The sequence below is a fragment of the Sciurus vulgaris genome (genome assembly GCF_902686455.1).
Source record: "Sciurus vulgaris genome assembly, chromosome: 5".
NCBI classification, from domain to species: Eukaryota; Metazoa; Chordata; class Mammalia; order Rodentia; family Sciuridae; genus Sciurus; species Sciurus vulgaris.
Genome location: NC_136465.1, coordinates 82,051,159 through 82,075,852, shown reverse-complemented (window position 1 = coordinate 82,075,852; position 24,694 = coordinate 82,051,159). Strand labels below are relative to the sequence as shown.

Here is a 24,694-nt window from a genome sequence, read left to right as displayed (position 1 = left end):
TTACCCTCACCTACTTTTCCAGAGCCGCCTCCAGTTACTCCTACCTGCGCCCACCAACCATCCCACAGTGTAGCCATGAAACTGTGCCTTTCCCAACCAAACCAAAAATTAGCTCTCTCATTCCTTTGCATGTTGCTATAATCCCAAATTGACTTATCTTCCAAATAAGCCCTATTCACCCTTTTAAAAATACACAGATTTAAAAATTTTCAAAGTAATATGGGCAAATGATTTAAGTTTTAAATTGCGGGTGATCAAAAATGCAAAGCAAAGGCCGGGCACAGTGGCACACACCTGTAATCCCAGTAACTCAAGAGACTGAGGCAGAAGGATCTCAAGTTCAAAGCCAGCCTCAGCAACTTGTCAAGGCCCTAAGCAACTTAGTGAGATTCTGTCTCAAAATAAAAAATAAAAAGGGCTGGGGTTGTAGCTCAATGGTAAAGAACCCCTGGGTTCAATTCTCAGTATCTCCCCACCAAAAAAGCGCATGTAGAATTAAACCTGGTCTGTCTCAAAATGTTCTTTCTTCCAGTTTCAACATTTACAGATATTTTTCTGAGTATAGAATTAGTTGAAAAATCATTTTCCTTTTATGTTAAAGCAACTAAGACTATCTTCTAGCAACCTGTGTTGCTGCTAGAGATCTTTGGTGCCCTTTTACTTGTAGGTTAGCATTATTTTTCTCAATTTCTTTCTCCTTCTGAAAACATTTAAGATCTCTTTTTATTATTAGTGTCCTGAAGTGACTAATACTGCAACTCGTCAACTTTTGTTCATTATCACTGAGTACTAGGTGAACACTTCTTTCCTAAATTTTGTATCCTCCAACCCTGGGAGATTCTCCTGCAATATTTCTCTATTTGTCCTTCCCACATCTTTTCTCCTCAGTCTCTGTGGATCTCCAGTCAGTCAGATGTTAAGCCCCTGGGTTAATACATATATTGTCTTTTTGTTCATGGTTTTACTCCATCTCTATTTTATTTTTTCTCTGTTATTCTCCAAATTTTTAATTAACATTTTCCATAGCATCCTCTCTTTTTATTTCTTTTGTTTCAATTGACAAATGAAATTTGTATATTTTTATCATGTGAAATTTGATGTTTTAAAATATGCACACACTGAGGAGTGACTAAATCAAATGATTAGCATATGCATTACCACGCATACGTTGTTATGTGTATGGTGAGAACACTTAAAATCTACTCTTAGCAGTTTTCAAGTATAGGACACATTGTTGTTAATCATATTCACATAATATATAACAGATCAGCACCCACTTTTTGTTGAAGTGATATTTTCATAAAAGTCTCTGAGGATACGTGAGACTTTCAAGCTCCTATGTACCCTGAAACACAGTTTGATTTCCCATGCAGCCAGTTTTCCACCTATCATAACTTCCTCAAACCCCTACTGAGCTGAGCACCGTGGAGCAAGCCTATAATCCTAGCAGGCTGAGGCAGGAGAATCGAGAGTTCAAAGCCAGCCTCAGCAACTTAGTGAGAGCCTGTCTCAAAATAAAACATAAAAAAGAGCTGGGGATGTGGCTCAGTGTTTAAGCCGCCCCTGGGTTCAATCCGCGTTGGTCATTGGCATCTACAAACCCAATCAGTCCCTGTTCACTACTGGGCTCCGCAACCGGGAAGCGGGAAAGAGCCCGGATGTGGCCTCATCTCCCGCAGGATGAGCAGGCTCTTCAGTGTCTTTAGAGAAGGGCAACCCTCCCCAGGGTCTCAGGGAAGAAGTGGGGAGCCTATCTCAGCCAAGAATGAGGGCCTGTCTCATTCTCTCTATCAAATCTAGAGTTTTGGAGTCCTCTAAATTTGAGTCCTGAAACAAACAGTCTTCAAATTTAGAGTTCTGGACCCCTCCAGGCTTCAGCAAGAAAAGTAAGCCCTTGACAGCAGCTCCACTGTGTACGTTCTTCACAATGTTCCTTCCACCCTGCGATCCACATACCACACCACCACGTAGCCTCTGGACACGCTCCCCACATTCTTTTAATTGTTAGAAATTCATACCAGTTTTTATCCCTTTGATGTCATGACAAAAGAGTTCAGATGGCAAAGGAAATAAATGTGCATGTCAAGAAACCAAAATAAAAATGACAAGTCTAAAAATCTCCAGAGGAAAGGTACAGAGCCCTTGGAATGAAACAGGAATCCTTAATATCAACTCTGGATGCTGGGTAATAGAATAATTTTTTTCAGTGCTGAAAAACAAACCTTCAGCTTAGAATTTTAACTTCAATAAACTATATTTAATGATATCTCAGGCATATGTAATTTCTCCTTTAATAGTATAGCTCCAGTAAAAAGAGAAATAAATACAAGGCAACACTATGATACTTGCGTTAATTAAAAGTTAAAATAAAGTCATATAGATTTTAATTTTTTAAAAAAATTAAAGTTTAGTTAATGGGTTAGAGAAGTAGATGACTCACCAGCCATACAATCGGAGTCCTAGAAAAAAAAAAAAAAAAAACAACAAATTGACAAAGGAGGATATACTTAAAGAAACAAATACTATTTCTCAGAATTAAATAACATAAAAGCACTCAATTGAAAAGACTTATGGACTGTTATATGACATAAGGAGGAGGTCTTGTACTTAGAACATTATAGAGAATTTATAAAGTGCTTATAGTGGCAGAAGAAGAAACTGAAAACTTGCATAAGTAAATATCATTATAGAAATTAAAACAGCAATCACTTTATGAGTCCAGTAAATATAACTTTGATTCTAAAACTGGATAAGAACAATATTAGAAAAAAAATTGTATTGTCTACATACATAAATAATTATATGTCTAATGTATAAGAAATGCCTGTAAATCAAAATACAGAAGATTGGAAACCACCCCCCCAAAAAATGATTGAAATATGCAACACGCAATTTTGAGAATAAACACCAAGCACCTTTTTTCTTGCATGTGCCTGCACCAGACATAATTTAGGACCAAATCCTTCATTTTTCTATTTCCCCTAGATTCTTAGTCCATGGATCTAACCTTCCTAGAAATCAGAAAAAAATAATAAAAACGTAGAAGCAATGATATATTGGTTTACACATACCCAGAATACAAAGATTAGAAGAACAGGTAATAATAAATGCTGGAGAAGATTCATGGAAATAGACTCACGCACGTGTTGCTGGAGTGATAGTAAACTGGTACTGCCCTTCTGGGAAGCAATCAGGCAGTATTCAGAGAAATCATTTATTCATATTCCCTGTGGCCCTGCTATCCCCTGCCCAGAGCAGTTTCACCTGGATCCACACACAGGGATGCCCTTGTCCTATTATTAGTGTGTCAGGTGCATCAGGGATGGATGGGGTCAGAGGGGGGGACAAAGGGTAATGGCAGTGAAGATTAGGGCTGAGGCAAATAACCAAAACGAAACCAGAACATGACCTCGCTCAGCCTGCTAAGGACAGAGTGCCACAAACTGAGGGATATGTTTAATTGGCTTCTGAATTTCCATTCCACAAAAGTCACCGCATGCAGTCATTTACTTACAACCTAGTATCCTATCCTGGGTCAACAGTGGAGACAGAAAATTGAATGAACAACTTCTTCCTGGCTGCTTCACTTGTTTTGCCCCAATAAGTGAGCTATGGAGTGGAAGTGACCTTCCACAGTGTTGCTCCCACACCTCTCAGTTCAACTGGCATGGTGGGGAAAAAGAAAGCCTTGCACTCTGTAAACATACCCCTCTCTAGCCCTCAGTCATCTCTAGACTCAGTTTACGCCAGATTCGTGAGTCCATTTCCCACCCAGCATTATTTCCTTCCACAGAGCTGTCTGAGGAGCATGTTCCTCAACCCCTAAACAATCCCTGTCTGCTTCATCGCAGAGCCAGACTGGATCCCTTGTCCGAATGTCACCAGCACGCATTGGAGCCAGGCTGCAGCCATCTCATGAACCTCCAACCCAGGAGGGCAAGGAGGGCTAAGGAAACAAGTGGAAGCAAGATCCTGGGTTTTCTGAGGAAAAGAAATTATTTTAGCAGCAATAACATCTGACCCTCCTAGGTAATCAAACGGAGCAACTGGACAAAGAAACCCTGCCTCCCACAGATAAGGTCCGGAAATGGGGACTTAAGTGACACAGTAATACAGAAAAAGCAGTGCAAAGGTGAACTCTAAGAGCAGGTACAATCACAAGAGGCAGATTTTTTTTTTTTTTTTAAAGAAACATCACCAGTACCTTTTTTCTTGCATGTGACTGCACCAGACATAATTTAGGATCAAATCCTTCATTTTTCTATTTCCCCTAGATTCTTAGTCCATGGATCCTAATTTGCCTGGTTCATCAGGTCAGACACGGACACACCGTACTGTCTGGGGAATGGGACACTCAATTGTGGACTACTCAAGACTTCATGCAGACTACAAAATGTCCCTAAGGCCTTTCCAACTTCCTTGTCCTCACCTACCAAACTGCTGGTCAATTCACAGAAGTTGTTAAGCTTACACTGAGATAGTGTACTGGCACTTCACACCCCCACACACACAAAAAAAAAAGACACAGAAATAAAAGTTTATATAGACTCTACTCTTTCAGTAAGTGAACTAGTGTCTATGGGTCCCCTGTTAAGTGACAACCACTAGCTGAGGTGGCAGTGCGTACCTGTAATCCAGCAATTTGAGAGCTGCAGAGGAGGATCACAAGTTCAAGACCAGCCTTGGCTACTTTACAAGACCCTGTCTCAAGATTTTATAAGGGTGGGGCAGGTGATGGAGGTCAGGAGTAAAGCACCCCTGGGTTCTAGCCCCAGTACCAAAAAATTTTTTAAAAAGGTCACTCCCCGTGGGACATTTTTTTTTTTACACATTCCTTTTTTGTCTTGAACTTGTCCAGAAGTTCAAGTCCCATTTTTCTCTGTTTTCCAAAGGAGTAACTGAGCCTCTCAGAGGTTGAGGAACATGCTTCAAGGTAGTGAGTGACCCATCCAGACTTCTCACTCCAAGCCCACAGCTTTTTTCACGACACCTTAGTTGCATTAAAAAGAATTCATCCCACCCAGAAGTACAGAGCACTTCTCCCTGAAATGCACTCAAAGGACTTTTAAAACAGCTGGTTCACAAGAACAAGTGCATAAGAAAAATTCTGAGCTAGGTGTTCTTATCTCTCCTGGGAAAAGAAGTTTAACAGTGAAGAATTCCTACAGGAAATAATTTCAAAATCCAGTTTGAAAGAACTGAAGGCTGTAGATTGGCAGAGAAGAGGAATAAAGTCAGAATTAGCATCTTCTCTCCAGGTTACTTAGACCTTCCTACAACCACGAAATGAGTTTTCCACTGTGTCTACCAGACAGGAATCACTGAAACGTGGCAGGGTGGATGGATTCAGGTTAGACAGCACAAAAAATATTTCTTGTGATGAGGAGGTTCAATGCCAAACTATTTCATTAAAGGAAGTGGTAAAATGTAGATTTTCCTTTCCTTGGATGGTTTTGACTTACTTCAGACAGGAATACAGGAGCTCTGGAAACGTCATCTGAAAATGGCAATTCTGTGGCTGATAACTGTATTATGCTCACATAAAAAAAAAAAAAAAAGAAGAAGAAGTTTAGGGCAACCCATAGAACAAAAAACTATCACCCAACCCCAGACCCTCCCAGAGAATCACTGCAAAGTCATTTCTCACCTTGCCTCCCCAGTTCCCATACTCGGATAAGCAGGAACCAGAAAGGGTCTGAGTCACCAGGACATGTGACTGAAAGTGCACATGGGGCCTCTCTCCACACTTGGCATGGCCACACGAAACTGACATCGCTGTGCCAGGCAGGCTGAGGAGCACTAAGCAGTTGCAGGTTGGTGTCAGGGGACATCCCAGAGCTGCTGTCCAGCCGTGCAAGCTGGAAGAAAATTCATACTTGGAAATGGTTCATTCCAAGGGACGATGGCCTGCCTGTCAGATCATTTCAGTGGGCCATGTAAGTTACTGCCATTCATAGTTGGGGTCCAGGATCGCCACTCCCTGCCTTAGCTGCTTTCACTGTTTTCCACTTTAGAGGGTATTGGCCATGGCACCTTCCTCCGGTGGCTGTTCAGGTGTAAGTTAATCAGATGATTAGTTGTATAGTTGATTAGTTTGGTTAGTCAAATAGTTGGTTAATTGTCTAGATGATTAGTCAGTTAATCACGTTAGTTAGCTAGTTTTGCAAATAGCACAAGATATATCTATCCGGAAGAAATTGATGCTCTTTCATTGACCCATTGATGACATCACTACCCAAATGGGAAAGCAGCAATGTTCTTGAACAAGACATTCCTGGGAAGAAACTTGTCTCTTCCTGCTCTAATGACTCCCATTTCCTAAGAATCACAGACTCAGAGATGTTTCAGTCCCAACTCAGAAATCATCTAGTCATTTTCCAGGAAAGGAATCCCAAGGTCAGAGAGATTTGCCCAGGGTCAGGCATCTGGTCAGTGCCCTTCACCTGGGAGTGACCCTGCAACATCCAAAGTGAGGGCAGAAGAAGTAGGCGGTATTCCTTTTGTACTAGCTATGTTAGCGTAAGATTGGTGAGAACAGGGTTGGGGATATAGCCCAGTGGCAGAGAGCTTGACTAGCATATACAATGCTCTGTGTTTAAGCCCGGTACTGAAAAAAAAAAAAAGGCAAGCAGTTTCAGACATTCTTCCCATGCATATCCCAACCCGACCACCAGTACCAAACATGTGTAAGTTGCCAGCCCTGCTTTTATTTCCATGAGAAGATTTTTATCAGTTCCTTCTGTCAGAAACAGGATTGTTTCCTGTCCGCAGAAGGAGGTGGCTCCCCTTGGCAAGCTCAGGCTGATGGCAAATACAAGCTTCTTGCCATCCAGGCATTGTTCGGTTCTCATCTCCCAAATCCCAGAGCCCATCTTCTCATCACCAAAGTGGATCAATCAGGTATAGATACCTCCTCACCACCAAAGCAGACCAGACAGGTGTAGACAACGTGAGATGACTGAAAAGAACCTGACTTTCAAATCAAAGACCTAAGTGCGTCCCGGCAGCAAGACATTTATTAACTGGCGGCTTTAAATGGGGGACGACAACGCTGTGGTGTTGTGAGAATGAAATGAGATCACATTTTGGGAAAACCCTTTTGAGATTGCTATGGGGGCAAATAATGGGGTTTTCATTACCAGCCTCAAGTGCCCCAGGCTCAACCATGCAGCAGAGTTCACCGCCCGCGGGAAAGGTGCCAGCAGCTGGGCGGGGCCAGAGGCGGGGCTGGAGGTTGGACCCATGTCTCCTCCACCTGGGTATACAGGGAAGCACCTCTTCCACAACCCTCAGAGGGGCACAGCTGAGGAGGTCATGACTGGAGCCAGCCGCACACACAGTCCCAGAGTGCTGTTACTCTGCATCTGCGTCAGAAGTTGGTTTTTTTGTCTTGTTTTTTGTTTGGTTTTTGTTTTTCTTCCTCTTCTTTTTCTTGGTTCTCGCAGCTTCTGGAGCATTTTAAGAGGCCATGTCACTACTGGCCTGGCAAACAGGCAGATGGCTCCAGGACAACAACTCATTCCTGTTCCCAGTCTGAGCTTGTGCAAGTGGGGAATGCTGGGAACATGGATGCCTATGCTGTCTTACTCTACTTCCTTCCAGCACTCTATTTTCCTCTCCCACTCAAACACCATCAGCAGTCTTGTTAAGAAATGATAACCTCCTAGCTAACATTGACCCCCACCTTCCTTCTCCATCTCAAAAGACTTGGCTCCCTGAAGCTGGAGAGTAAGCAGCCTCTTTTACTCAAGCTAGGCACACCCCTATTTCCTCTGCCTCCGGAACCCTCCCCACCCAATAAGTGCTGCCCACGCTGCCCACTCCCCTGACCTCACCCAACAGCACATTTGGTTTCTCCTCATTGCAGATATTTCTCTACTTTTGAGCATGTTCAAACTTCTGATAATTTAAGAAATGTTGCCTGATGTTCCTTCCACTATTTACTCCACTTACTATCTTCTTTTTATTTTCTTTCCATTGCCATGCTTCTTCAATTGGTGGTCTATACCAGCAGTAGCTTCTTTTCCTGAAATCACTATTTTGACCCATCATGTGTTCTATAGAAACTTTGCTCCCACCACAGGTCACCAAGGAATTGTATAAGGGTCATTACCCAATTCTTGATCCTCATTCTTCCCCCATGATATTGAAGTTCTATTCAGTGGGATCCACCTCTCCTGTGGCAGTGCATAACCCTCATGTCCCCACCTCTCTGTCTGCTCCCATGTCCTTGTTGTCCATTCCCCATCTTTGTACTGCCTTCTTAATAAGATACGTCAAGATTCAGTTCCCAAGTTCTCGCTATTCCATTAATTCTTTTTCCCTTGTTAATTACATCTACTTTCTCAAATTGATTATAGATACCATCAGTTCCTTCTGTTACTTCAGTTACTTCATTTTGAAAACCCATCCAAAATCTCTTTCTATATGACTACTCTGACCAGCAAATTCCTATAGAATATTGTCCTCTTCTAGGTCTTCATACTGAGTTGATATACCTAAAATTAAATTCCTCATCCTTATGGATTCTCTATTTGTGTGAACAGCACAACTTCTCTCTTGATAAATCATTTAAGGATTAAGTTTGAGAACCATTCCTAATTCCTCTGCCTCACTCACCCCCATGTTTAGTCAATCTCCAAGTCAGTTCTTCTTTCTAAATTCTTATGCATTCTCCTTTCCTCTTTGCTTATTTTATTCCCACTAATGTCCCCTTTCCTGGTTCAGATAAATCACCCTTTTATTCACTCATTTAATGAATATATGTGAATACCTACTCTGTGCCAACTTTGTGCTACAAACAAGGTAAACAAAAACAGACACAGACTGCCCCTGCTCCAGCAGAATTTATAGCAGAATCTACAGAAGAGACAAGCATTGCTCAAGAAAACACCAATGAATACATAACTACAAATTGGAATGAGTACTGAAGAAAGGCCAAATATTGTGTCTGATTTGTGGATGCTAACCCAAAACAAGGAGGATGGAGTTTGGAAAAATAGAAATCCACTGGATTAGACACAGGGAAAGGAAAGGAAGGGAGGGCTGAGGGGAACAGGAAAGACAGTAGGATTAATTGGACATAACTTTCCTAGCCTTGTATTAAAATACATGACCAGGATAACTCTGCATCATGTATGGACCATGTAGGACCATGTATGATCCTAAGCAGAATAAGTTATACCCTATGTATGTATAATTTGTCAAAATACATTCTACTGTCATGTATAACTAACAAGAACAAATTTTTAAAAAAATTTTTTTTAAAAGAGAGAACACCATTAGGATGAGATGGGAAGTGTGACTAGAAAGTTGACTAGACAAATGGAAGAACCCTCAGAGGAGCAAGAAGTCACCTCTGGGCAAAATTTATTCAAAGACTAATTGGTCAGGAGGAACATAGGAAGTAAAAAAAGGAAAAAAAAAAAAATGGGAGAGGCCAATGAGGCTAGAGTTGAGAGGAAGAGGGACAAGATGAGCTGGAGAAGGAGAAGGGACAGATGGCATCAAGCCTGACTGAGTGTGGACTCCACCCTAAGATCAGTGAGGAGACATGAAGAGTTCTTGCTGGTGCCCATATTGACTGAAGCAATGGCTTCCTGCCGGCAATTCTGGCTTTCCTTACTCCAATCTCTACTGCACATCAGCACAAGAGTTTTCATGGGATGATCCACCAACCCATCTCCCTAGATTCACTTTCCAACACCATCTTATGCAATTCCATGTCACAACCAACTAATCTGCCCTTTGGTCCCTGGATCATCCTGTGCTTCCTGACCTCCTCTGCCCTCCACCCCACTCCTCTTCTGCTTCAACTGGTGTCAACTGACCCTCTGGATGTCACACCTGCTCATCATTGAGAGGATCATTTAGAGCTCTGTTTTCTAGAATCATAAAGCTCCTGACCACCCTAACTTAAAATGGCTGTCCATGCTCTCAACAACCATGATACATGCCATTTACATACTGCAGGAGCCTGACTGTAGAGCTAGGGTGACTTGACTTGAATCATTTAATTCTAGAGAGTTCCACTATCTAATCTATAAAATGGATAAAATCATTGCACTTACAGAGTGGTTGGAGAATTAAGTCAAAATACATTTGTGAAGTATCTACGAGTACCTGACACACAGTGAACACTGATACTCGTTATCACCTGCCCCTTTCACCTCTCTTTACTCTTCTAAGGAAATGGTAGACCTATAAAAGAAAGGGACTATGTGCTAAATATGTATCTTCATATTTCTACACTTAGCATAATGCCTGATATCTAGGCACTATGTTTGGATGTGTATCCAAACAATAATGGTGAATGATTTAAGATGATGAACGGATGTTGGATAATGTTAAAGAACCATTTAATCAAGAGAAATTCAGCATCAGAAAAATCTTGTAAAAGGGAAAAAAATCTGATCATCTCAATAAATGCAAAATAGTCAAAATTTAATTTTATCTTGAGAACATTTTATCAAGAATAAGCCAATCCCAAAAAAACCAAAGGCCGAATGTTTTCCCTGATAAGTGGATGATGATATATAGTGGAGGTAGTGGGGAGGAGGAGTGAGAGAAGAATGGAGGAACTTTAGATTATGTAGAGGAAAATGAGAGGGAGGGTAGTATGAAAAATGATGGAATGAGACAGACATCTTACCCTATGTATATGTATGATTACACGAATGGTATGAATGTACATCATGTACAACCATAGAAATGAAATGATGTACCCCATTTGTGTACGATGAATCAAAATGCAGTCTGTAAAAAATAAAAACCTAATAATTTTTAAAAGAATAAAATAGAATGTTATTAATCCAAAAAGCATATTCACCAAAATAGAGCATTAGAAGTGACATCATATTTAATCATAAGACCTTAAAAGCAATTATATGAAAGTAAGGAATAAGATGAGGATATTTGTTTTAGCATTGCCATTCAGTACTAGAAATCATAATCAATGGAATAAGGATTAGAGAAATAAATGTACAAAATGAAAAGGAAATTTATAAACCTGCCCCTACTGACAGAGGATAGGATTATCTATGGAAAAATCTACATTGAAAATTAATATCAATAAGATCAGTCAGTATTGTTATTAGAGGCAAAAGCAATATAAAAAATAAACAGTATATTCACAAATGGAATACTATTCAGTCTTAACAAAGACTGTACTGATAACATTCTACAACATGAAAAAACCTTCAAAAATTATACTCAATGAAAGAAGTCAGTCACAGGAAACTACACAGCATATGATTCCATTCATGTGAAAGTCCAGAATAAAGAAATATAGAGACAGAAATTAGATTAGTGATTGTTTAGGACTAGAGCAGGCAGGGAGGGACAAGGGGGTGAGGGAGAGCTAAAGGATATTGGGGGTTTTCTTGAGATAATGAACTTATTCTGAAGTTCACGTGTGGGGTTGGGATGTAGCTCAGTGGTAGAATGCACGCTTTGCCTGGGCAGGGCTCTGGCTTCAATCATCAGCACCAAAGTAAATACATAAATAAAAATAAAAGGTACTGTGAAGCCTGTTGCACATATTTCTGAATATTCTAAACTAGTAACTACTGTTTTATACACTTTAAATGGGTAAATTGTATGATATTTGAATGAAATGTCAAAAATCAATCAATGCCTACAAATAAGTAATAAATAATTAGAAAACAGTAACAAAAATTGCATTCACAAAATCAACAAAAACTGTTAATGTCTGGAAATCTCATAAATATTATGTAAAAATCTTCATTGATAAAAATTACAATAATGAAGTAAGAAAATATCTCAATAAATGGAGAAATAAAACATTTGTGGATGAAAGACTGAATATTGAAAAGATATCAGTGTTCCCTAAATAAACAAAAAACTAAACAGGTATTGAACCTCTGTTCAATCCTCAGTACAAAAACCAAAGAAATGGTGGTGAATTCTTATAACTATTCTCTATTCATGTACATATGTTTGAAATATTTAACAATTCAAAAGAGAAGTAAAAGACTGTTTTAACAAACATGCTAAACAAAGGGTTAATCAAATAAAGCCTCTTACAAATAAAGTACAAAAAATTCACCATTGATAAATGAAAAAATTAAATTACAGAAATTAAAATATTAATAGTAAACTATTAAACCCATTGTCAAATATACTCAACTTAAATAGATATCATTTTTGCACATAAGATTATCAAAATTATTTTTCTTGGTAATAGTCAATATTGGCAAAGATATAATTCCATGAAGTCATTTGCTACTGCAAGAGCATAAATTGCTACTAATATATAGGAAAACTATTTGGCAGTTTGATTAAAATGTCCATCACTTTTTACCTTGTAACTCTAATAAAAAATAAAAACAATAAAATAAAAACAGAAATGTAATAAGATTTGTGTTCAGAGATGTTACATATACATCCAATCATAAGGGAATGATTCCATAAACTATAGATTAGGATTTATCCATAAGAGAGATGGTTGCATAGTCATTCACTCAAGATGATGTTTCTAGAGAATTCTTCCAGCTATTGAAAAACACCTGCGATGGAGTGTTAAATAGCAGAGTAGGTTGTAGCCCTGTTTTACAGGGTTGTACACTATGGAAATACATCCAAGGGCCCTCCTTACCACATCATCATTACTTAAGTAAGACTCTGGAGTTGCAAGATTTCATGAAGTAAGGAAAGGGACTTTGGAAACTGTATAAATCATATTCAAAGTCACTAGCTGATGAGAATCTGGAGAGTAAAATCAGTAAAAAACTGGAGAGAGAGCCAACAAAGTTGATGACCGGATAAGTCATGCAAACAGAAGGGTCTAACTACTCAAGTATTAGAAGAAGAGATTGAGGAAACTGAGGAACTCTTCAAACATTTTTGCAAAAATGTTTCCTTTTATGTGTGTTACAAAAAAATCAAATGTGAAGTAAAAGATGCAGTGTTAAGCTTTCATTCTCTGTAGAAAAATTTTCCTCCCACTCCACCCCAAATCACTGCTTATTGACATTTTCTTCTAGGAATTGGTGTCAAGTTTCAAGTATTATTTAAATTTTATTCGAAAGACTTGTGAGAAGATTATGCTCATAATAAATAAAATTGTGCTCATAATTTTATGACATTTTCAAGATAAAAATCACAATCTTCTTAATTCTGAAATTTGATTCCCTATTCAATTAAATTAACAATGACTTGCTGACTATTACATATAAAAATAAAGAGTAGGACAACACTGTCTAGTAGAAATTTAATGTTATCACTTCTATAATTTGAAATTTTCCAGGAGTCACATTTTAAAAATCTTTAAAAGATAGATGAAACTAATTTTAATAATGTATTACATTTAATACAACTGTCCAAAATATAATTTCAACATTTAATCAATATAAAAATCATTAATGAGAAATTCTACTAATTCTTAATCCAGTCTATATCTTACACTTACTGGACATCTCAGTTGGTATGAGCCAAGAGTCACATATAACTCAGGTTTAGAAGAAAATGCTTTTAAAAATCCATACAAAATGGTTATGTATGAAAGAAAGGGTTAAGTGTAAGAAATTATTTTCATAATTTAAAGTCACTTTAATTTTTTGGCCTTCAAGTAGCCAAAACATTTTAACTTTCTTTTTTTACTTATAAAGAGTAACGATTTGTTCTATACCTCATTTATGTCTTAAGTATTTAAATAGCACATTGCTTTATTTTTCTGCTTCTTTCTTTTTTTTATATTTTTGAGACAGGGTTTTGTTAAATTGTTCAGGCTGACCTCAAACTTGTGATCCTCCTGCCTCAGCCTCTCAAGCCACTGGAATTACCAGTGCACACCCACTGTCGTTTCCCTTTATGTTCTTTGCTGGTTGCATTTCATTTCCTGCTTGGGCTTTACTAGTTTTCTCAGTAAATTATTTCCATTTTTTCCACCCTTTTCACTGGTAGCCTGGCTAACTTTCCACCTCTGAGATCATCTGAAAATATCTCTTGGCCCTGCCAAGTTAGCTTAATATTCTACCCTTCCCTACTTTCTCGGTATTGAAAACATTTTCACTTATGTTATTGGCACCATAGTCTTTTCTTATGGAACAGACAGTTCTCTTTGGCTTCTTTTAAATATATATATCCTTCTTAGGTGATCCTTTAAGCCCCTGGAAACCACTTGGTTGATAGTCATCTTTTTTCTCTATAGGTTTCCTCCCTTCTATTCATCAGCACCATACATTTTATGATATGTAAACATATGATCACTTTTAACCTGATTGCCAAGTTTAAACTCAAACACTCCCTGCTCATGAGTATCACACCAAGAGCATGTTTACACTGCACTGGTTTGCTTTCTCTACCACTTGCCATAAAGGCCTGTTTCTCCTAAGAGAGTTGGAGAATTGATTTTACATCACTTCCATGCCGTCTCCTTTCAAAGCGGATGGAAGCAGAAATTGTTGGGCTAACGCTATTGCAGCCAGTAGTCAAGAGTTGTGGGTAAATTGCTCAAAGAAAACTTTGCAGCTTGGTCAAGGGATCCTCTGTGTATCATTTTCTGGGGGCTAATTGCCAAATTCCACCTTTCTAATATCCTTAAAATCCCTCAGTTAGTTGAGAACAGAATTGTCAGCATATAATATGATCTAACTAATTTTGAAATCTCTGGACAGTAGGTAAATGCTACTCATTACTGTAAGAAACTATATTTTCAGAAAGTAGAACTCAAATAGTAGAACTGAACTGAAAGGAAAAAAGTTAAGAGGTGGTCAGAGGAGCGCAGGGAGCAAATTATTGAGCCCTCACACTTTACCAAAGTGACCCAGTCTATGGAATCATTAGGGATCCTGAAAGTAATTCTTGAACATCAGGCCACCCACAAGAAACTGGAGGCTGTGTTGTTCATGGGAATGGAGGGCTATGGAAATAGCTTTCAGATGAAGAGGCAAAAAAAGTTAAATAGAACAGTCACTAAGATTTGGGGTGTAATGAATTAATGATCACTTATATTTGATAAGCATTGTGGGAAAAGTTACAGAGAATCTTTATTTGATTATATTCTGTACTTCTCTATGTGGGGCTTGAAAGAGACTGGAAGTCTCTCTGAGAACAGTAACATTTACATACATGCTATGGAGGTACAGAAAGAGGTGAGGGGAGGAGGAGAAATAAAGAACTGGGAGGGAAATAGGGAAAGAATGAAGGGGAAGAAAGGGAGGAAGGAATTTAATTAAAGTGTTTCATCTGTAGAATACATTTCCCCGAGTGGGGGGAAATGAGACAATTTAATTAAACTGAAAAAGGATGTGAATAACTGTGGTGGCTTGTTCTAGGTGCACAGGAGGGTCCCAAGATCACAGTAGTCAAGGCAAAAGCTCCGCCCTCCACATGCTCACAGAGGAAGGCCCAGTTTGCCCCATCATAAGGCAGGAATTCACACCAGGTTGAGGCCCTAACCTCAACAGGTACCTTCTGAACAAGCCCCCTGCAAGAGCCTTAGCATGTGGAGAGGACTCCAGAATTCATCTGGGGCTTTCCAGAGCTGACTTTAATTTTGAGTTACTGTAAGCTCATTCTGCAGTAGTCTCTGGCTATTCCCAAGATGTGCTCTGTCTTTTCATGAACTTCTAAAAGACTAGATCAAAGCTGCTGGGAATGCCCCAAACAGAAAAGAGTATTTAGGGAGACTATCCTTCACCTCCTGAATAAATGTCACCTATTTCTATGTGAATTGCTTGTAGGAGGTCACTGTCTTCCTCAAGAAAGAGCAGAGATGCTGTAGGTTTAGGGAAACTTTCAATGTCTGCGGCCAAACACAACAAAAGCAGTCAGGAGGAAACCCAGGGAACCCAGGCTTGGCACCAGTTCTAAGCTATCAGACAGATTGTTCTACCTTTCATGTCTCCATTTCTTTAGCCTTCGAAGGATGAGAGCACCACCTACATCACAGTGGCCCATTGATGATGAAACGTGGTCCCTGAACATTCTGGAAACATCTAATGCATGTTCATTAATACTTACAAAATTACGAAAGAGAATGCCTGGATAGGTGAGAGCACGGATTCCTTAGACAGCTGAGGAAATAAGTTCGGGTTAAGTGAGCAAGATACAAGGACTCTTCCTGAGAGATCTCTAGAGATATTGAAAGGATTAGACTCGGAAAGGTGGAAGGAAACATTCAGGCCAATTAAGAAAACTACCCAAATAACCAGATTCTGCCCTTGTGAAACTCATAATTGAGTTGAACCTAAATTCTATATTCTGCCGCTGAGAGAATCCCAACCAGTGAACCCCAGGAGACATCCTGAAATCGATGATGGCTGTCCTGGGCTGTAGTGGCTGCGTCTCTGAAACCATAAACATGAGAGGGAGAGGTAGCTGCAAGGGCAAGGAGCTGTGGCTCTCAGACATCTGGCCGCAGTTCTACCACACCCTCCTCTCCATCCGGTCTGAAACCGCACCCCGGGGGCTGGCCTGAAGCTGAGCCAGACTCCACACAATAGGGGTACAAAGTGCCTTTTCCTAGACAGTCACTAGGGGAAACTCGGTGTCTCTTTTTGGTTCATATCCTGAGTTTCTTTTCCCCTTTGTTAATTTTGTGACATACCTTGTTGCCTCTTTATGGCCCATGTAATAAAGCTGTAAGGAGATAAAGGAGGTGCTTAATTGACCAGCAAGGCTGCAGGACTAAGCTAAAAGGGTCCTTTCCATCTCACTCCTAGTAAATCCTAGGCCTACCAGCTTTCCCATCATATTTATGTTTTTTTCTGTCAACTAAAAGGATCAGACTCAGAAAGTTGAAGGCAACATTCTATGTGCCAATGGAGATTCATAGATTCAAAACCATACCTCAGTTTTACAGATAGTTAGCTTTGGTAAATTAATCCAGGCCAGTAATAAAATGAACAATCTCTGCTCCTGGTATCCATGCCCTTCTACATTGAGTAGGGCTGGCCTGTGCAGCCTAGAATAATGCAGAAATGATGGCATGTGGCCTCTAATAGTAGATCATAAAAAACATTTTGGCCTTGACCTCATTCTCTCTTGGGTCACTCCCTTTGGGAAGACAGCTGCCATCTTGTGAGGAAGTTAACAGCCCAGGGTAGAAAGTCACAGGATGAACTATGGCCTCCTGACAGCAGTGGATCCTCCCGTCCCTATCAAGCCTTCAGAGAGCTCGGTCAGAACCCTACATCTTTTTAAAAATAATGGCATTATTGAAATATAATTCACAAACCATATAATTTACCCACTTAAAGGGTACAATGCAGTGGATTTTAGTATATTCTCAGATACATTTAGTCATCACCACAGTCAAATTTAGAACATTTTCTTCAAGATAAAAAGAAACCCCATGCTCTTTAGCTATCACCTCCTTATCTTCCCAGCTCCCCTAGCCCTAAACAACTCCTAAACTACTTTCAGATTTGTCTTTATAGATTTGCCTTTTATGGACAATTCTCACAGATTCATATAATTTATGATATGTTTTCAAAGTTCATCCACATTGTGGCATGTATCAGAACTTGATTTCACTTTATTGCTGAATAACATTCCACTGTATTTATGTACAATTTTTTGTCCACTCATCTGTTCATGGACATTAGGGTGTTTCCAACTTTGGGCTATTATGAATACTGCTGCTATAAACAGTCATATACAACTTTTTGTATAGATCTATATCTTAACTTCTCTTGGGTAGAATACCTAAGAGTGGAATGCTGGGTCATAAAGAAACTCTATGTTTAAACATTTGTGGAGGCTCCAGACCATTCTCCAAAGTCGCTGCACCTCTTTCCATCCCTGCTGGGAGATATGAGGGTTTTGGTTTCTCCATGCACCCACCAACACCTGTCATGTTGCACTCTTTGACTCTAGCCATCCTGGGTGGGTGTGAAGTGGCATCTCATTGTGGTTTTGGTTTGCATTTTCCTGGTGATTAATGATGTGGTACATCTTTGCGTGTGTTATTGGTCATTTCTATATCATCTATATCATCTTTGAAGAAATATCTTTTCAGTTCCTTTGCCCATTTTTAACTGAGTTATTTACTTTTTATTATTGAGTAGTAAGTGTTCTTTATATTTTTAAGATATATATCTCATCACATGTATGATTTGAAAATACTTTATTCCATTCTGTAGATATTTTACTTTTAAAATATCAATTGAAACACAAAATATTTTAATTTTAAGGAAGTCCAATTTGTCTATTTTTTTTCTTTTGTGGCTCATGTTTTGGTGTTATATTTAAGAATTCATTGCCAAACTTAAGGTCATGAAAATTCACCCCTATATTTTCTTCTGATAGTCTTATAGTTTTAATCTTTACATTTAGGCCTTGAGTCCACTTTGAATGGACTTTTGTTCATGTTGTAAGATAAGGATCCAACTTCATTCTTTTGCATTTGGATACCCAGTGGTTCCAGCACCATTTGCTGAAAAGACTATTTTCCTCCATTGAATATGCTGGCACCCTTGTTAAAAAATCAATTGACCATATATAAATTTAATAATAAACAAGTACCATCAATATTTAATAAAATTAAATTACATTGCTTCAACAGGACATTCTTTTCTTTTTTAAGTTTTTTTTTAATTTTTAATTGTTCTAATTAGTTATTATTGACAGTAGAATGCACTTTTTTTTTTTTTTTTTTTTTTTTGTTCTGGGGATTTGAACCCAGGGCCTTGTGCTTACAAGGCAAGCACTTTACCAACTGAGCTATATCCCCAGCCCGTAGAATGCACTTTGATACATCATACATAGATGGAGTATAATTTCTCATTCTTCTGGTTATATATGATGTAGAATCCTACATATGTACATAGGGTAATAATGTCTGATTCATTCTAGTATCCTTTCTACCCCCATACCCTCTCCCCTCCCTTCACTCCCCTCTACCTAATCTAAAGTAACTCTACTCTTCCCTAACCACTCCCACTTATTGTGAATTAGCATCCACAAATCTGAGAAAATGTTTGGGCTTTGGTTCTTTAGGATTGGCTTATTTTTCTTAGGATGATATTCTCTAGCTCCATCCATTTACCTGCAAATGCCATTTCATTCTTCTTTAAGGCTGAGTAATATTCCATTGTATTTATATATACCACATTTTCTTTACCCATTCATCTGTTGAAGCATGGATGAAGCACCTCTGCTGCATAACAAAATAGATGTCTCGAAAAAAGCATTCATACAATAATCTGAGTTGAAAGTTGATCTAAGTGATTTTTTCATGGAAAACCATTTTTATTTGCAAGTGAACATGGCATATTCACAAAGAAAGATTGTATTCTATTACTCAGCCATAAAGAAGAGTGAGATTAAGGCATTTGCTGACAGATAGAAAGAACTGGAGACTATTGTGCTAAGTGAAATAAGCCAATCCCTAAAAACCAAAGGCTGAATGTTCTCTCTGACATGTGGATGCTGACTCATAATAGGTTGGGGGAGGGAGGAATGGAGGTTCACTGGGTTGGACAGGGAGAAGTGGGGGGAGGGGAGAGGGAATGGGAATGGGAAAGACAGTAGAATAAATCAGGCATAACTTTCCTATATTCATATACGAATACACAACCAGTGTAACTCCACATCGTGTACAACCACAAGAATAGGAAGTTATACTCCATGTATGGATGATATGTCTGGGTATGTTTTTCTGTCATGTATAACTAAAAAGAACAAACAAAAGATCAGTTGACTGTAGAAAATGGATTTATTTCTGGACTCTCCATTCTATTCCATCCATCTACATGTCAATCATTATGTCAGTACTCCATTGTCTTGAGCACTGCTGTTTTGTATTGAGTTTTGAAATGAGAATATATGTGATTCCTCCAACTCTGTTCTTCTTTTTCAAGATTGTTTTTGGCTATTCTGACCCCTTGCAATCCCATATGAATTTCAGAGCCAGCTGAAATTCTAACAGGTATTTCATTGAATCTATAGGTCAGTTTTGGGAATCCTGACATCTTAACACTATTAAGCCTTCTGATCTATGAACATGGGGGAATAATTTCTATTTAGTTGAGTCTTCTTCAATTTCTTTCAACAATATTTTGTACTTCTTTTGTCAAATTTATTCGTAAGTAGTTTATTATTTTTGACACTACTGTAAATGGTATTGATTTCCAAGTTCTATTTTTAGATTGTTCATTGAAGTGTATAGAAAAACAATGAATTTTTGTATATTGATTTTGTGTTCTACAATCTTGCTGAACTCATTTATTGATTCCAATAAGTGTTTGGTGGATTCCTTAAGAGTTTCTGTATACAAGACTATGTCATTTTTGAATAGAGATGATTTTATTTCTTTCTCTTCGGTCTGATTGAATTTTATTTCTTTCTCTTGCCTAATTACCCTGGATAGATCTTCTGATACAATGCTGAATAAAAGAGGCAAGGACAATATTCTTGTCTAGTTTCTGATCTTCAGAGAAAAACATCCAGTCTTTTGCCACTAATGTGATGTTAACTGTAGGATTTTTTTTTTATAGATACCCTTTGCCATGCTTCCATTTGTAGTTTGTTCTGTGTTTTGATCATGTAAGTGTGTTGAATTTGTTGATTGTTTTTCTGTATCTATTGAGATGATAATGGGCTTTTGTTGTTGTTCTGCTGGTATATTGTACTACATTAATTGACCAACATCTTGACCATAGCCTTATGAGAGATCCCAAGCTAGAAACAACCAGCTAATCTGCTCCTTAATTCTCAACCTACAGAAACTGTGACATAATGAATGCTTTTTCTTTTTTAAACTACTGAATTTTAGTGTGATTCATTATACTGCAGTAGATATGTAAAATGGTAATGCTATGACTGCTTTATAGATGATGAAACCAAGGTTTTGAGTTTTTACCCCTCTCCTAATTCTGCTATAAATTAGAGTCAATAGTTTAACTGATTTGAACCAGATTTTCTGACTTAATGAGGTTTTCTCCACAGTTTTACTATATTTAATGACTCAGTCCTTGTTTACTGCAAAGTATAGTCTCTTTGGTTGATGGGCAGGTGGTTCACTGCACAGGGGCAAGTGGCTGAGAGGGAAATTGGTCTGTGATTCTCCTACTAAGCAGTGCATCTTGGCTCAGGGATGCATCTTCCCCGGGGGGGGGGGGGGGGGGGGGGGGGATGGCTCTTTTTCAAATGTGCTCAAAAGCACAGACAGATTGCCAAACTATATGCCCAGAGGGTTGATACCCCCTAATGGAAGTACATTTTCAAATCTTAATAAAGGCACTGTATAACAGCTGATAGGATATTCCAATAAAATAATATAACCAGAAAAGTGTCAACCAGGTGATATTAGTCAATGGGACTGTCCCAGACAGATTCTTAGATCCATGACAAGATTTATTCTCACCATCTTTATTCTCCCCACAGCCTGCTCCCTAGGACCTTGCTCTCAGGAAGGAGAAAAGTAGGGGAAAGACCTCTGTTGGAGTATTTTGTATATGCTAATTCATGAATCACTTAATGTTTATGAGTTTGGGAGGCAGATATTATTGGACCTATTTTGCAGATAAGGAGCCCACCGGGAGAGGTCAGCCAACTCGGCCAAGTCCCACAGATGGTGATGGTGAAACAGGTTAGAACTCAGGTTCATTAGATGCCAGATCCAATGTTCTGCCTATGGCAACTTTCTGTTCTATTTTACTAACAAATTCATAGGAAATGCCCCCCAATAGAACAGCAGTGTGCTCATAGGGAACTTCTGCTGTACAAAGCACATTCAAGACACAAATAAATTCATCTTAAATATTACACTGTTGAGTGTTGAATTATAGAATTCTTTGGATACTAAGAACCCCCAACAGCCTTCAAAACACACATATAAATGACCTTCTGGACTTCAGTGTAACCCTACTGATTATCCATGGATATAGTCAGACAATTTACAGAAGTACGTGATCTGGATCTCAGGAGTTGGCTCACTTTCTAACTCCGAGATGGAAGAAAAGATTTGCTGCTATAGTTTGGCTATGCAGTGTCCCCCAGTGGCCCACATATTAAAGGCTTGGTCCCCATGGTGGTGCCATTGGAAGGTAATGGAGATTTTAAGAACTAGGTCCTACTGGGAGGTCTTCAGGTCCTTGGGGCATATCCTTGAAAGGGGTTGTAGGATCCTATCTCCTCCTCTCTTTTTTACTTCCAAGCTGTTAGAGTTTGGATCTTGAATGTCTTCCAAAGGTCCATGTGTTAAAAGCTTGGTCACCAGCCGGTGGTGCTAGGAGATGGTAGAACTGTTAGGAGGCAGGGCTTCGTGGGAAGGAATGAAGTCATGGAGAGCATGCCCTGGTACTTTCCTGTCTCTCACTCCTTTGCTTCCCAGCACTAGGAGATGAACGGCTTTCTCCATCCCACTTGGATGTGCTGCCTTGCCACAAATCCAAACGTAACAGGGCCAACTGATTATGCACTGTAGCGTCTGAAATTGTGAGCCAAGATAAACCTTTTCTCTTTATAAGTCATTTCTCTCAGATATTTCTGTCACCTGACATAAATCTAACACACTAACCGTGAGGGGAGTAGCCTTCATCTTCCACGTGCCTCTGCTACGAAGTGCTGCCTCACCACAAGCCTAAAAGCAACAGGGCAAACCAATCAGGGACTGAAACTTCTAAAACTGTAAGCTAAAATAAACCTTTTCTCTTTATAAGTTGATTATCTTGGATATTAGTTTTAGTGATGGAAAACTGACCAGTGCAATGTACTGGTACAGGAAGGCAGATTTTCATTCATCCCTTCAACCATGCAGTATTTATTGAGTGCTTACAAAGTTTCAGGTATGTGCTGAGCCCAGAGGATGCAGCATTAAACTTCCCTGGCTTCATGGAGCTTAGAAGGTAATAAAGCTCCTTAAACTTGCCCTCTCCCCTTTACACACACACACACACACACACACACACACACACACACACACACACCACAGATCCTGAGGTAGGAAAGAGACTACACACATAGCTACATTTCCTATGGTGGAAAACTCAATTGACTGGGCAGAGTTTGGTGGTTTAAAAGCAAAGCAGAAGTTAGAAAGTTAAGGCAGAAACTCTACTCACCTTCTCAGGTGAGTGGCCAGAGCACGTGCACAGATGCCTCTGGACAGCACTTAGGGGCCAGAGTCTTCAGAGAGTCCAGGACCATCATTCCCCCATCTTCAGGTAAAGAGGAGTATGTGAGTGGGAGAAAGAGCACTGAGGAGAGATGTCCCTTTGGAACACTTGGCTTTAAAATCCAAATGTCTGCTTATTATTGCCACAATTTCCTCAGGGAATTTCAGAAGGTGGCAGGGTTTGGATTCATTTCAGAACAATATGTAGAAAGAATTGACAGGCCACCCACAACCTTATGTGAACCTAAAATGTCTGCAAAATTGAGCAACAAAGTTCAACAGAACAGCCTTTTCCTTGCAGACGTTTGGTGCCAAGACCCCATCTGGCCCAGTTATAACTGAGTAAATACAGAAGCCAAGAAAATTGAATGGAGTTTTTGGAACTCCATCCTGGTGTGCTGAGGGCAGAAATGCTTGGATTGAAGAAAGTGGGGTGTGGGCTTGTTTGCTTTGGGGTCCTTCCCTGTCTACAGAACCTTGGCTGATGTTACAAGGTCAGGCTGGCTTCCGGCTCCTGGGAGGGTCCAAAGTTCAGGGCGATCTGTTCAAAAACCTCACCATTCACAGTGCATCACAGGGTGAGTATTAGCTGACACTCCCTGGTGAGAAAGAATAGCTTCAGAACCTCTAACCACAAAGACTGGCTAGAAAAAAGTCTGAAACCATGCCAAAAACACAGAAGCACACATCTCGATAAGATGATAATGTGGGCTGTCTCAAGGGCTACTGAAAAGCACAAAGAGCAGAGCGAAGTGCAAGGATCAAGGCCCTGCCTCCCCCTTCAGCCACAGCGGCTCAGCTTTCCTTCTTCATAAGTTGGGGATCTGTAGATGATCTGATGGAGGAGGGAAAAATAGAAGAAGCTGCTTAGACAACAGATGAATAGATAGACAAATGATGGTACATAGATAGTTAATAGACAGGCAGGCAGACAAATATGTGAAACATGAACTCCAGTGGGCCAGGAAGAAGGCACTGGGTCAAGGAGATGGCTTTTAATCCACACTGCCACTAGTCCTGAGTGATCATAACCTGAAAATCTCTTTATTTTTTTTTTCATCTGATGAATGCCCCATGTGGGTTAAACAATCTCTAAGAACTTCTAGTTCCAACATTATTTGCTTCTCTGATTGTGAGGAGGCTACAGTTGCCTCTAATGAGCTTGGCACCTACACTCAACTCCTCTCTGGGGGAAAATGGGATTTATATGGAGACAAAGCTGAGATGTTAAGACATCTGCATGATTAGAAGACCCCTGTAACCAACCACAGAAAGAAATTTATAGATGAAATCAGCACATGTACTCCAAAGAGGACTACACTGAGCCTCCAAGCCTTAATAATAACCCAACACTAGTGGTAATAAAAACACAGTTACCACACACTCACAATGAGTCAGACACACGATCCAGTATTTTATACGCATTGCCTCATTTAATTTCCCCCAATAATCATATGAAATCGGAACATTTATCATTCCCATTTTACAGGTGAGGAAACTAAGGCTTGGAGGGGTTAAGTGACTTATCCAAAATCATGTTGCTGCTGCTCATATCAGAAGCAGCCTTGTGCTCTTAACTACTATGCCGTGATTAAGATGGAGACCCTGCTG

The 24,694-nt window shown here is 39.4% G+C and overlaps 1 long non-coding RNA gene across 1 annotated transcript in view; it reads right to left on the bottom strand.

Moving 5' to 3' along the window:
• The window catches only part of LOC306661239, a 72,111-nt gene that overhangs the window by 6,000 nt on the left and 41,417 nt on the right, over positions 1–24,694 (bottom strand). The window contains exons 2-3 of the long non-coding RNA XR_013763837.1: positions 23,031–23,126; positions 22,487–22,549 (exon numbers count right to left, since the gene is read on the bottom strand). This is a non-coding gene — a long non-coding RNA (uncharacterized lncRNA). The remainder of the gene's footprint in view (positions 1–22,486; positions 22,550–23,030; positions 23,127–24,694) is intronic.